Below are 15,736 nucleotides of genomic sequence, written 5' to 3'. Positions count from 1 at the left end.
TTTGACACTGTGCTATATTTTAGTTCAAATTATCTTATTCACAAGTACAAACTAGGGTGTCTTCCATGTTGTGGTAACTTCTCACTTATTAAGAAATTATATTTATACACACACACACACAAAGTCACCAGTAAAGGTAAATATATAATTAAAAATGATAGTATAAATGTTTATTCTTCTTTTAATTGACTTTAAAATTATGCAAAAATAATGTATATAGTTTTATCAATGAGTGTAATTTACATGGAAGTGCAATGCATTTGACAATAATAGTACAAAAAAGCCTGGTGGGAACAAAGCTATATTGAAATAAGAAAGTGATACCAATTGTAACTAAATCCATAGAAACAAATGAAGAGAACCAGAAAGCTAATATATAAAATTCTGCAAGTATATGCTTGGTTTTCTTTCCTCTCTCAATTTTTAATAAACAAAAAATTATATACAGTAATAAATACCATGTTTGTTGTGTTTACAATATACATAAAAATAAAATGTATATCAATAATAACATAAAAAGGAGAAGAGGGAATAGAGTTATAAAGGAGTAATGTTTCTATATTATAATGGAATTAGTTTGGTATAAATATAGAGATGCTATTAAGTGTATGTTAAAATGCTACAGGAGTTACTAAAAAATAAATGAAAACATACAGTTAAAAATTACTAGAGGACCATATGTAAAATAGATACCAACAAGAATTTTCTGTATGGCTCAGGAAACTCAAACAGAGGCTCTGCATCATCCTAGAGGAGTGGGATGGGGAAGGAGATGGGAGGGAGGTTCAAAAGGGAGGAGATATATGTATACCCATGGCTGATTCATGTTGAGGTTAGAAAACAACAAAATTCTGTAAAGCAATTATCCTTCAATAAAAAATAAATTTAAAAAAATTTCTAGAGGAATTAATATATTACACAAGAAAATATTCAATTAATGCAAGAGAAGATTGAAAAGGATAAACAGAGGGACAAAATGCATGAAGCATAAAATAACCAAATAGTAAAATGCCAGAAATAAATCCAACCATATCAATAATAACGTTAGGTGAATTAAACAATCCAGTCAAGAGGCAGAGATTGTCATACTGAATTAAAAAAAAAGAAGATTCAGCTACATGCTGTCTATAGGAGACACACTTTAGATTCAACCATACAAGCAAGTAGAGTAAATATAAAATTATGGAAATATATATATATATATATATAATACAAGCAACAACCATAAAAGAGCTGGAGTGGCTACACCATCAGACAAAATTGACTTTAAAACAACAACAAAATATCCCTAGAGTTAAAGAAAGGCATTTTATAATGAAAAAGTCTCAATCTATCAGGAAGCTCTAACAATTATACACATATATACAGCTTACAGCACAGTTCCAAAATTCACGAAGCATAAATAAACAGATTTGAGAGGAAAAATAAGCAATTCCACAATAATTGTTGGAGAATTCAATATCCCACTTTTAATTACAGATTAGAGCAAAATAAGTAGATCATTGAGAATATAGAGGATATGAAGAATATTATCAACCAAAGAGACCTCATAGACTTCTACTGGACATTCTACTCCAGCACAGTAAAATATACGTACACTCTTCAAGCACACCTGTGACATTCTCCAGAATGGACTATATTCTAGGTCATACACAAGTCTTAATACATCTAAAAGGGTTAAAATAGTAAAAGTCATGTTCTCAGAACATAATGGAATTGAATTAGAAATCAATAACACATGGAAAATTTGGAATTTTACAATATGTGGAAATTAATCAACATATTCCTAAATCATTGATTGATCAAAGAACAAATCAAAAGGAAAATTATAAAACACTTTGAGATTAATGAAACTAAAACACATACAAGAACTTATGGGCTACAGCTAAAGTTATGCTTACAAGGAAATTTAAAACTGGAAAAACCTATATTTATAATTTATTGTGAGTTTATGTATTACTTTTAGAGCCAACTTGTAGATGATGGTTCTACTGTTGCATTTGTAAATTTGTAATTTTTGCTTTTGTACTTTTTTTAACTCAATTTTTTTTTTCTAACTTTGGTTTTAGTTCATCTAATCCCTTGGAAAATGTTCAGTTTGCTTATTTTATTTTCTTAGTAATTAATTAAAGCTTTGAAATTGATGGATTAATCTCTATACATATTTTTGGCCACATATGTTTTAGTTTTGCAATGTTTTTGCTTCTTTTTTTGAATATTATATAATAGAATTTTCATTTTCTCTCTTTGTACAAGGAGTTATTATTTAAAAGTTCCCCTCCCCCCTTTCATGTCAGTACTTAGTTTTTACTTATGGCAATGTGGTCTAATAAAGGGTGATTTGGGAACATAAAATTGAACCAAACTTTATATATAAATATATTTTCCACTTAAATCTATGGACACATAAACATCAAATAAATCATGATTTTACATTATTTTCTTTACTTTCAAGTAAAGTTTTGTACAACTTTAATTTCTATTTTGTAATCTTGGTTTTGATGCTCACTGCTCCATTTTATCGGAGAAGGCAATGGCACCCCACTCCAGTACTCTTGCCTGGAAAATCCCATGGGCGGAGGAGCCTGGTGGGCTACAGTCCATGGGGTCGCTAAGAGTCGGACACAACTGAGCGACTTCACTTTCACCTTTCACTTTCATGCATTGGAGAAGGAAATGGCAACCCACTCCGGTGTTCTTGCCCGGAGAATCCCAGGGATGGCTGAGCCTGGTGGCCTGCCGTCTACGGGGTCGCACAGAGTTGGACACGACTGAAGCGACTTAGCAGCAACTCCATTTTATACCTACCATAGTCTTCATTTTTTAACTTACTTACTTTGGATCCTTTGGGTGGCATACTTCTGAGTTTACATATCACAAGCTCCTTTTATTGACTTTACACAATTTGACGAGGTTTATAGTTCTGAGTTCATAAAAATGTTTCCATCAAAATTTTGTACACATTATTTTTTCATGTGTTGTTACTGAATATTATAGAGCAAAATAGTTTTTGTCTTCTCATATACACCAGGATTTATTTCTTTGGGGGTATTTGGAAGATGGTTTTTGTTTGAGTTGGAGGTTCGCAGGATATTTATTCATCTTTAAATTCAAATATGTCACCAGGAAATTTTACCTGAGGCTCTGGAGGAGACCTTGTGTTCTATATCCTCAGGTCTTCAGTTTTCTGAATTACATTTTCCTTTTTTGTTTGAGCCCTCTTATCCCATTGGTAGTTATTACTGGCTCTCTTTAGTTACGATTTGTCTTTATATAATACTTAATATCCATATATTTAATATCTCCTGACATCCCTGCCTACTACATTGTTTTATTGTCTTCATATCTTGGTCTTTTCTCTATTTTCAGGAGGATTCCTTAAGTTTGTCTGCCACATCCCTATTCACTTTTCTGCAATGTCTGTTCTAATCTTTACTGCATTTAATGAAAATTTAAACTGTAAAATTTCATTTTTAGCCTGGCGATCCTAATGTTCTCTACAGGTCCTTTTTCAGCTTGTTCTTATGTCTCCTTGTTTCTCATTTCAACCTCTGTGGTCAAACATTTTGCCAGTTTAGGCTTCTGTCACAGAAAACAGAATTCATTTTACTTACCTTTAGTCAAAATGGATGTATTATAGGGTATCTGTCTTACAGACTTGCCTGAATATCTGAAGAAGTACATTGCAGGTTGAGATTTCAGGCGTGACTCTGTAACCACATCGCAAAACTTGGTCACCGCAGGAGATGACACTTCCTGTTTGATCTTCCGATGTGGAACATGGCTGCTGCAGCTCCAGAACTATGCTGCCACTAGAACAAACCAGAAACCACTGTGATCAATCATTAAGGCACTGCTATAAGGAAACTGTCTTACTACCAGCTCCAAACCAATGCTTTCCATGTTGCAATCTGTACAGCAAAACAGATGCCATACATCCTGCCTTGACATCCATAAATCTAGTGCCAAGGCACTGGGACCTCTGCTGATGGCACAGCAGAAAATAAAGCACGTGCCTCTGACCATACTTGCCTGTGGAAACAGAAAAATAAAACACTTCTACCATCCAATTCTTGTTAGAGCATATCTAAGTAGTGGAATCATTCACATCCAGCAACTTAGCTGTTGTGGGTTCAGTGGGGGAAAAAAATTAGGTTTTTAGTTTTCTAGTATCAGAAACAATCTTGATAGGCATTTATTTGGATGTTGAATACTGAGCCACCATATCTACCTCAATTCACTGCTTTGGATACTCAACTTTGATCAAATCCTTCTGCTCAATCCTAACCTTTCAGATAATAGCAACGGAACGGCAAAATATTTTATGCAATACTGCAGCTTTTAATGTACAAATAAAATGCTTTCACCTTCTGTCTTAAAAAGGAGGCCTAAAATCCCAGTAGTCACCACATCCACAAACTGGTGATAGTCATTTCCCACATTCAATCATAGTCCCATCTTGATATTCTTTAAATATGGACAAAATTGCAAACTAAACTGACACCAGCTTGTCTTATATAAAATGATTGTTTTATGAGGAAAATAAAGTTGTTCAGCAAAACTGTTATAAATACACAAAGAAGATAATATGAATAGTTATTTTAGTCCTTGTTTATGCAAATGGTCACCAGGTCTTAATTATTATTTATAACTTTCTTCATTCCTAAACCCTTTTTCAGGTCTCTTTCTCCCTGGGCAACATAACAAGCTGAGATTTTAATGATGGAGTGACCCAGACCTTCACACCTGAGGAGTCTGAGCCTTCACTGATACTGCATGCTATTTCATTAAGTTTTGTAGTTGAACTTGGCAGAACCAGATGTGTTCTAGAGGATTTCCTGAGTTGATGGTATGCTTCACCCTGCCCCACATGATAGCAGTGACCCCTGTTCCCCTTAGTAATAAGGATTAATCACCCCAGAAAACACAATAATCCCCTTTCTCTCTGTTGCTCCAATGACACGCATAGCTCAGTATTAAAAGGTGGAAGTCTCAAGTTTCAATTAAAAAAAATCATTGATGTGTTCCTGGTGGAAGGATTCACCTCTTGGGTATCAAGTCCTCTAAACCATCAGAAGCAAAGCCTCAGAAATGAGGAACAAAAATACTGGGTTATTAAATGTACTGAAGCACAAGTGCCATTGGCACTTCCACCCCTTAGTGCCCAGACAAGTGTGTTCCAACTATATGAGAAAAAGGAGTGCACATCGTTTGCTGGCTGCAAGTACGTCATCCTGTAGGAAGCACTCTATCTTAGCAAGGCACTGACTGACAGTTTTCAGTGGTCTATGCTATCTTTATAACAGGACCATTGTTTCTGAGTATATGCTAAAAAGGATGAATGCCTCAGGAGTCAGCTGACACACTTTCTCTCCTATTTCTCCTGTGTAGTGAATGTCATGGCCAGTCAAGAGTTGTGTTGTGTGATGATACCATGATTTAAAAAGCAAACTATTTAGTAAGTCCAAAAATGCTGTTTACAGGGTAGGCAGTAAAGGCAAATCCGTATCCAAAGTCAGCCCGTGCACTCACTAGTTAGTACACCCTCTTCCTCTTCCATGTAGGAGGAATCCAGTGTAATCACCCTGTCCCGTTTACTGGCTGTAAACCCATTTACTGCCCCACCTGGCAATGGGTTTACAGGTTACTTAGCGCCCACAACCAGCAGCAAAGATTCTTGTTTTCCATTAACGATGGTGATTATTTAGGTAACTTTTGGCCACTGATGTGTCCCCTTCTAAAGCTAACAAGATCATTGCTGCTTTCAGTTTTACTGCTTCAGGGAACCAATCAAATATTATAATTTTCTGAGTGTTTCTAGTACCAGCATCCATCACAGTACAGTGTGGAAAATGGAATAGCATTCCAGGTAGTTAAAGCCAAAGGATTTATTATAAGATCTTAAGTGGCTCATAGAACTGTTAGACATCCTGAAGACAATGAGTACACCTGCCAGTCATAGCCACAAAGATAATATCAAGACACTAGGGTGTCTACTAATGTTGTTCTACTAGTATTGTTGCCACAAATCTAAATGTCTCTTCTGTGAACTTGCTGACAATAAAATTAAGACAACTGCAACATTTTTGCCTTTAAATCTTACTCAGCCATTCAACTGTCGAAGCATAAATCAAAAGCAGAATTTAAGCTGCAAAAGAGTCTGGGGGACGTTTTCATCTTTCTAGGCACAGTAGAGGGATTTAGGATGAATATAGAAAGCCAGTGCATCCTATTTATGGTCCCCTTCTACACAGAGTTACTCCTCCTCTTTTAGGTTGGTTTACTGACTGTTGATCAGGTGGTTCATTTGTTTACTCCACAACAACCTTGACATTATATTAATTTTATTAAAATTCATTTTACCAAAATTTCTTTGATGGAAAGCCTTCGTTTCGGTTTATATCACCAGAACATATCATGTTCATAGTAGGAGACCAACTAATACCTGTTTTAATTGAATTTTTGATAATTCAAGTAGACTGTGTCAAACATTACTTCTACTTTTTCTAAAATTAAAAAAAAAAAAGATAAAAATAGACACATCATTGGGAAGAGAGGTGAATCCAACTGGAAGTCTGCCCATAAACACAACCTCTCTTCTTGGGTACCTGTATTATTGTATTTTCTTGGTTGTTCCCAGATTTCTGCATTTAGTTGTTCACCTGGAGGACTGTAAATGCAAATTTACGTTAGCAGTATAGAACCTTGCTTCCCTAGATAAGAAGTGTTAGTTACTCAGTCATGTCCAGCTCTTTGAGACTCCATGGACTGTAGCCCACCAGGCTCCTCTGTCTATGAAATTCTTCAGGCAAGAATACTGGAGTGGGTATCCATTCACTTCTCCAGGGGATCTTCCCAACCCAGGGACTGAACTCGTGTGTCTCCTGCATTGAAGGCGGATTCTTTACCCTGTGAGCCACCAGGGAAACCCTTCCCTAGAAAAGCAAATGGCAATTCAAATTCAGAACCTTCCAGCAGAGAAGAAGCTTTTTGTGGAGTTTCTTTTCTATTTGGTGAAGCTAGGGCACCAGGATAAAGTGTCTGGTCTTTCTGTCCACCTCCTGGCCAGGTGTATCATGCAGCTTCTGTGCTTCCTCCTGGCCTTTCCCCTTCCTTGTTATGCAAGATCCATGCTTAGGGTTGACTGATAAAATATAGAACGCTCAGTTAAATTTTAATGTAAGATAAACAAGTGGCTTAGTGGTAAAGGATCCGCCTGCCAGTGCAGGAGATATAGGAGACACAGGTTCAATCCTTGAGTCAGAAAGATCCCCTGGAGGAGAAGATGGCAACCCACTCAAGTATTCTTGCCTGGAGAATTCCATGGACAGAGGAGCCTGGCAGGCTATAGACTATGGGGTTGCAAAGAGTTGGATGTGCCTGAGCATACACACACAAAACAAGTACGTTTTAGTATATACACCAAAGCACGTTGGAAAATGAAATTGTAGTAAATAGTTTTACATTGTTCATCTAAAATACAAATGTTCCTGGGCATCCTGTGGTTTTTTTGTTTGCCACATCGTGAGAACCTAGCCATACCATGTCCCAGCAGAATTCTCTGCATATCATTGGAAAGTCATATAACCTGTGGCATTATTGACTTATTAGAAGACCATATAAAATATCTGAAAGCATCATTTTAAGTCAGATTGCCAGGGTGTACATCTTGGTTCTTTCAGTTATTATTTTACTTTGGATAAGTTACATAAGCTTTCTATGCTTTAGTTTGCCTTCCCATGAAATTGATCTAATAAGTGTACCTACCTCCAGGGTCAATAGGAGTATTAATTGTGATAATTCATATTAAGACTTTAGAAAAGTACTCATAATAAACTCTCTATAATTATTAAATATTATTATTATTTCTGTTGGGAAACAAGCACATGCCAGGCCTCCGCAAAACAACTAAATGGAAATGCTTTCCCTCTAAAACCGTAAAAATGATCCCAAATTTAAACTCTCCATCTTCCCCATAGATTCTCCTTGCCTCCAGTGTTCATGCCTCCAATTGAAGAGGTGACAGGGGTCTGCCATCCCATCCTCTGATTGCTTCCTGAGAGTCTGTACCATTTTCTCCAGAGAGGAATTTTGAACCAGCCTTCGGTGCCTTGTCATTTCATCTGCACTAAATCTCGCAGAAAGACGCTGCTATTTCTGACAATGGAAATGATAACCCTTCTCTGGTCCTTTAACTGATGCAGATTAGTGTCTATTTTTATATTCCTTTGGTCACTTCAGAAGACATGTAGCAGGATGAAAATTAGACCCCTGGACTCTAGTCGTCAGCTATCACAGTATTCCCAAGCATAAGCAGAACCTTCATTTTGTTTTAATCACTTGACTGCATTGATACTTAATAGCTAGTATGATACTTAAAATTCAGAGAGACAAAGGTGGAGAAAAGATCTTTCAACATAAGCTTCATTGTCTGACTCATTTCTGTGTTGTTTATAAATTTTGGCTCAAATTGCCTCCCTAGTTCTCTATATGTTAATATATGAAATTCCCACTTTCTGCAGTTAATGTAATACAGCTCTAATCCTTATGCAATGATTCTAGCATAGGCTTCTTTCCAGTCCTCTGGAGTTATTTATATGCAATTTTCAAACAGAGATGATCTTTCCTATATGCACTAATAATATTTACATTTTTAAATGGAACACAGACACAAAGTTGAGGTAAAAGGTTATGAGGTCAAAGAAACACAGAGATTAGATCTTTAATCAGGGCAGACTGTTACATACTGAAAATAGCAATATCACATTTTTGCAAATTTCATGCTCTCGTTGGAGACATAGGTGCCTAACTGAAAGAGGATTTCTTTTTTTAAAAAACAACTATGTTCATTAATAACTATTAAGTAACCTGGATGTAAGTTAGTGGCTATTAGGATAAAAATGCATACATCTGAACAATTCCAAACAATGAAGTCTAAAACATTACATGAAATAGATGGAGATGATGGAATAATATTTCAAATGAACAATGATAGCAAAGCAATGTCAAATCATAACTAATAGAACTGGTTTTTCAAGGGGTGAAATTCACTATTTTCAAGAAATCTAAATAGTGAAGGATTATTTTAATGGTGTGGTATACAACTCTTGATGAATTAAAAAATTTAAAAACTCAAGACATAGTGGAGGAACACAGAACTGAAGCAAGATATGAAAGTAAAAAGCAGACTAACTGAAAAATGTCCTTACTTTTCCTTGGTTCTCTGGACTCATCCCTCCAGAGAATGAGTTTCATGAAAGAGCAGTCTTTAGACCTCCCATTAGCTTGCAGGGGTCTTTTTGCCTTTTTACATTAGAATAAGGTTCTTGGTGGAATGGCTGACACTTTGTGCTCTCAACTGTATGAAGTTAGATCTTTTGTAGAAATGATGAATAGCTCCTTCAGTGTCTAACAGAAAGTTTCCTATCGTTTATCTCAAGTGGTTGAGGTTTATACCATGGACGTGGAGCATTTGACACATAATGTTCCTTTCTTTTACACATTGACTCTTGTTGCAGAGTCTCATGCCTCGTAATCTGGATATAAAATATATAATTTACCCTCAGAAAGGGTGACAGCTACCACATTCAACCTCTAAATCTGAGGAATGTTGGTCTACCAATGTATGTGCTAGATCAGAGGTCAGCAAAATTTTTCTTTAAATGGACAGACAAATATTTTAGGATTTTCAGGCCTTATGGTTTCTGTTGCAGCTACTCATTTCTACCCTTGTAAAGTGAATGCAGCCATAGAAAAGCTAAAGACAAATCCCATAGCTGTGTCCTGATCAAACTGTATTTACCAAAACAGGTAACAAGACTGTGGACCTTAGTTTTCATTCCCAGTACTAGTTAAGTCAATTTTCAGGTAATGAAATAATAGCTTGGCCTTTTATCTTTTGCAGTAAAATGTTAAATAGGGGTATGTTTTGTTTCTTACTTCTCTAAGCCAAGTATATGATATACAACTCCTATCCCTTTTTTTGCATGTGTGTCAGTCATATGTATAAATCTTAAATTATATTTAAACTTTTATGGATGACTCTTTCATAGTCAAAAGAACTATTTTATAAATATATGCTTTCTAACATCATAGCTGTTTCAAGGAACTCACATCTGTACCTTTTATTTTTATTGAATTTATATAATAAACAGGACAAAGGGGAAGACAAAAATGCTTTTTTTAACCTTAAAAAGGAATGGCCCTGGATGAATATAATAGCTCATCTCAAACCAGCCTAATATGAAAAAGAAAACAAAAGTTTTGAATAAGAACTGCTTTGATCAGATTTCATCCAATACAAACTAACAACATATAAGTTAAAGCATTCAGACATGCAGAAGAGTAATAAAGAATATATAACTTTTCAAAATGAGGTTAGTCCAATTCCATACATCTAAAGTATGAATAAATTCCATTTGGAAGTCTCAATAGTGGTACTGTATATTAGAGAAGAAAAGAGGCAGCTTCAGGCTGTTTTTCATAATTTTTCCAATTCATTGTTTTAATGAAACAGAAGAGTTTGATGGGACTAAAAAAAAGAAGCAGCCCTCTCTGATGAGCTTTGCATTTGCAAATAGTACCTGCCACCTGAATGAAGTACTGTACTTTGAATGATGGTGATGTTGTCAGTGATGCATTTTAAATCAATGTAGCTGTAAAAGATGACAAGATCTTTTCTTCATTTCACATTACTGTATTTACCATTTCTTTCTTGGCCTATTCCTGGATAAAAAATAATAAAGGAGCTTAGTAAAAAGTGACAATGAGGGAAGAATTTCTGAACTCTAGTTTTATTAATTATTATTATATTATTAATTACAACAAACTTTTGACAAGAAATTGTAGCTGTCTTGTAAAGATTAAGAAACATCCTGGCTTATAGCTATAAGTAATACTTCTGAAATTGCAACAATCCATAAAGGGAAAGAATAGGGGCAAGGTGGTCCCAAGCACCGTTCCTTTTACAGATATACTGTCCCTACAGGTTTCAAAGAGAGCTCCTCATTTGCAAGAAATGTGTAGTTCTGAATTGGAGAAATATATTCTACATATATTTTTACAGTGCAAAGAATGAGCTGAATCCAAGGAAGAACAGAAAAAGTTAACTGAGTTATCCAGGGGCATCTTCCATCAGAAAATACCAGATACAAGTCTCTGGAGGCAAGGTAACTATCCCACATGCCTTCTAAGCCACACGATGAGGACAGTTAAGTTATGATATGGAAAAAGAATAAGATGAGACAAATAGAGCACTTCTGTGTTGGGAAAAGGTGTATTAACAAGAAGAGTCTGAACTTGAATTGTGAGGCTCAGAAAAATGAGCAATGTTCTTGATGGTGTGAAGAGTGACAATTAGTGTCTTTTTCACTGCTAGGTTTGTTCTGGCCCATAGACCCCTAGTGTTGCATCAGTTGTGGAATGGCATTGTCAAAGCTAGGCTCTGCCTTCTAATAATTAAAAGAGACAGAGAGTACTGCTTATCCTGTATTCACTCACTCCTCTGTTATAAACATAGAGAAATGAGCCTTTGGGGAAAGCTCAGTGTGTTTTCTGATGAACCAGAAACCACACTGGAATTTCGATACTCAATTTTAGCCCCAGGTTAAGTCAGGGAGTGCAGTGCCTCAAAATTAGAATAAAATAAAAGAACTCATTAAAGACATGTTATAACCAGGAGCATTAAGTCTTAGTTAGATAAGACTTTTAAAGAAAGTGATAATAAATGACTCTTTCACTGTATCAAGAAATATGTTATGACTTCTGCCTAAGATACCATTATATAAGTAAATCTGTTGACTGTCTATATGGGGAAATTAGTACTTTTAAAATTTATTTATCTCTACCAAAGTTAGAAATTTTGTTTCCTGATTAGAAATTTTCTGTTTTATATTCCTGGTAGTTGCAACAGCATGTGCCTTTTAGATACTAGAGACTCATGCTTGTTGAGATATTAGTTGATACATTTAGAAAATCTATTTAGCTGCAAAAATAACAGGAAGCCAACTGCTTAACAATAAAAAACAATTGAAAAGAATACTAAAAGTGTTTTATCTCTGTATCACAGAAGTTTCTTAGTTGTAGGTGGTAGAAATAAACTCTAGATGATTTAAGAGAAAAATCAATCTCAAGTATACAGCTCTCAAAATCTCTGGTATGATCAGACAACTAGATATAGGGATTACATGTAGCTAAGGACAAAACTGAAATCATCTTGCAAACCTTGTCCTGTGAAAATATGGCTGTCATCGCCCTTGGGTGCGGACAGCCCACCTTTCCCCACTGGCACCCCCACAGCTGAACCTGGGGTGCTGGGGCCAGCAATGCTGCCTGCTACCCCTGCAAAGTGAGCACATCCACTGCTGGTTCCACTACCCACGCTTGAAGCGCTCTCTTCATGCTCCGTACTCTTCCATGTCACAACTCCTATTAAGATCTAGGGCAGAGTCCAGCTTGTAGCCTGACCTACAAGGGAAAATGGGAAAGTAAGTGTGTGGCAACTTTAAAATGTTATAATGTAGGGCTGGCTCTACCTAATAAGGAGGAGGATGCCCTAGCAGAGAAAAGGGATTGAAATATTTGACAGTCAAAGACAACTGTCTACTGCTCCCATAGAATCAGAAGTCCAATGGATGAAGAGTTTTAGGTTGATACATTTTTTAGCTCAGCACTTGCAGTAAGAACCTAGAGTATTCCCATCTCTTCCCTCTGTGGTCCTCAATAAGTTGGCCTCTAGTTTTTGCTTTTTTTTTTTCCTTAATTGTCTTTTTTCACCTACCCATATGTTTTCTAAGGCACCTGCAGGATTTCTAAATCAGTCTATATTCCAGGCCCAGGAAATATACCCAGGGAGAAAACTCTCTGGGCTTAAAGGTATGAAGTTTTCTGGATGGCTAGCCTGTAGCATCAAGAGAGACATTTGATATACTTTAAAGATATTCACTTAAAAGTGCCAGTCCTGGGGATGAGTGAGCAAGATGTAAAATCTCCAAGGATAAAATTGTTTTTCTTTCATTACTGCTTGAATCCCAGGGGAACAATAACAAAAAGCCAGCAGGAGCCCCAAGGACTACTTACTGATATGAAGAAATTCTTGAAAAGGGTTCTAAGCAAAAGGAACATGGAGAAAGGGAGGAATAATTTCATTACCTCTTATTACCATCTCTGCAATCATCCTATAGGGCTCCAACATGTACCCCACTGAAACTATCGAAACCAACTATTAACATACCAATATTATATAATAACTTTATCCTTTTGAGTCTTAAAGAATATTCTATTAAAACATAAAACCTTTGCAGTTGTAAGTGAAAGATAACTTAATCCAACTGGCGTAAGCCAAAGGAGAACTTACTGGATCACATTATGGAAATGTCTATAGGAGACAGTAAGCACAGTTTGAGACAGGGGCTTAGATGATACCACCAGGGCCCTGCTTATCTATTTCTACTTCTGTGTTAACTCCAGTCTCAGAAAATCACCTGTTTGATGGTTACACATGGCACAGCAACTCGCACAGCAACTCCTGATTTTACGTTCTTACAACTTTAAGGCCAATACAAGAAAAATATCAAACTGATTTTTTCCCAGATAGTCCAGCAATATCTCATTGGCTGTAATTACCTCAAATACCCATCCCTGAACCTTTCATTGACTTGGGTAATATATCTGCCCTGAGAGGTCACAAAGTCATCCCTGGACCCTGGCGGGTTGTCAGTCCAACTGAAAAAGCCCAGAAACTGAGAGAAAGTGAGAAGATATTTTCTCAGAAGGAAGTTTGACCAAGGTTTCAAAAACAAAAAGCAAAACAACAAAAAAGACGAATGATTGCTGAGAATACAAATAAAGATGTCCCCTAATAATTTATCAACAATTATCTAAACTCTAAAAGGCAAAGATTAGAAAGAAGGTAGATATTTAGGGGAGAAAAGAATCCATAAGGAAGAAGTAGATAGTGGTTGGAGATGGTTAAGAGCATAAAAGACAAAACCTAACTTACAAATTGAACGTCCATAGTGAGCACTGGCGGCTCAGACGGTAAAGAATCTGCCTGCAATGCAGGAGACCCAGGATTCGTGAGTCAGAAAGATCCCCTCGAGAAGGAAATGGCAACCCCCTCCAGTAGTCTTGTCTGGAAAATCCCATGGGACAGAGGAGCCTGGTGGGCTACAGTCCATGGTGTCCCAGAGAGTTGGACATGACTGAGTGACTTAACATGGTAACAGTAACGCAGCAAGCACTGAAAGGAGAGAAGCCTCTGGACTTTTCTGTAGGACTCCAAACCTATAGAAATAAGAAGTCGTTTTAAATCTAGATCGAAAACTATTTTTCTTTAAATCTGAAGGGTGGAATCGCTTCTGAAATTTGGGGCAATTATTATTTTCATTTGTTAACAATTCAGTATTTATTAAGAACTTACTGTGTGCTGGTTTCTACCCTAAATATCTACATGTATCTAGTAATAATAGGAGGACAGGCCCTGAGATGACACTACTTGTATTTTAATACTCACTTGACAATTTATTAGCTTATGACTTTGGGCAGATAGCTTTAAACTCTCTATGGTTACCATTTCCTTACCAATAAAATGGAGAGAGAAAGAATATGTAATTCATAGGGTTGTTGGAGGATTAAATAACTTAAATTGTTTAGAAATTTACTTATACAAAGTCATTTGTAAATAAATAATTATAAGCATTAAGTGTTGCTGTTATTAAGTATTAATTTTAAGTCTCAAAACCTATGTTGTTGTTTAGTCACTCAGTCATGTCCAACTCTTTGCAACCCCATAGACTGTAGCCTCCCAGGCTCTTCTGTCCATGGGATTCTCTAGGCAAGAATACTGGAGTGTGTTGCCATTTCCTCCTCCAGGGGATCTTCTCTACTCAGGGATCAAACCTGCATCTCCTGCGCTGGCAGGCAGGTTCTTTACTGCTGAGCCATCATATCCACATCTGTGCTCTTTTCAAATCCAAGGCCGGCAGCCACACGGTTGATGCTATTATTATATACAAGGAAACTAGAGAAAAAGAGATTAAATAATCTTTCAAGCTGCATATGCAGCAAATAAATTGATTTGAGTTGGCATCAGAATCCAGGTGTCTATTACGTAACCTTTGTTGTAAATCACCAATTAAACAGCTTTAGGATAGGTCTTCTGCCAGAAGTCAGGACTGCACGCAGAGAGGACATAGAGGGGAAAACACAGCTGGGCCCTCTACCTTCTTTTTTTTTCCAGCATATTTCATGATTCATGATCTTCAGAAGCAATATAGATCATTGTACCTTAAATAATATAGATTGTGGTCTGGGGAATACTTAGTCTCATGTAGGCAAGAAACAATCCACATTCTTATTTCAAATTCAAATTTCGCCGTAGCCTGAAAATAATAGTAACTTCAAGTTCCACTCAAAAATGTAATAATAGATCAATCAACCAGGTAGCCTGCATACCATTAAAGACTTAATTTGCTGGGACCAGAAGTCCACCCTTTTCAGTTAAAATAAGACTAATGCTTGGCATATCAATATTTAAGCTGAATCTATTTTTATTAATTAGGATTTGAAGGTTGTCAGAAACACACTGCAAATCGTCAATTACCTTGTACCTGGGATGTCCCTTATAGGAGTATCACATTATACAGACATAAAAAATTTAAAAATAAAGTGGTCTGTGCAGGAAAATCTTCATTTAAAATTGAAAGAATGAAAATTAACCCTATTCTTTAAGAGGCCT

The 15,736-nt window shown here is 36.3% G+C and overlaps 1 long non-coding RNA gene across 2 annotated transcripts in view; it reads left to right on the top strand.

The window, feature by feature from the left end:
- The window catches only part of LOC104981935, a 77,118-nt gene that overhangs the window by 13,866 nt on the left and 47,516 nt on the right, over nt 1-15,736 (top strand). The window contains exons 2-4 of one of the 2 annotated variants that reach the window (XR_824447.1): nt 4,680-4,849; nt 10,155-10,376; nt 11,066-11,168. This is a non-coding gene — a long non-coding RNA (uncharacterized LOC104981935). The remainder of the gene's footprint in view (nt 1-4,679; nt 4,850-10,154; nt 10,377-11,065; nt 11,169-15,736) is intronic. The other variant, XR_824446.1, reaches the window with a different exon arrangement.

This window comes from Bison bison, unplaced genomic scaffold, assembly GCF_000754665.1.
Source record: "Bison bison bison isolate TAMUID 2011002044 unplaced genomic scaffold, Bison_UMD1.0 scf7180017864525, whole genome shotgun sequence".
Lineage (NCBI taxonomy): Eukaryota > Metazoa > Chordata > Mammalia > Artiodactyla > Bovidae > Bison > Bison bison.
This window is presented reverse-complemented; position numbering and strand designations above follow the sequence as displayed.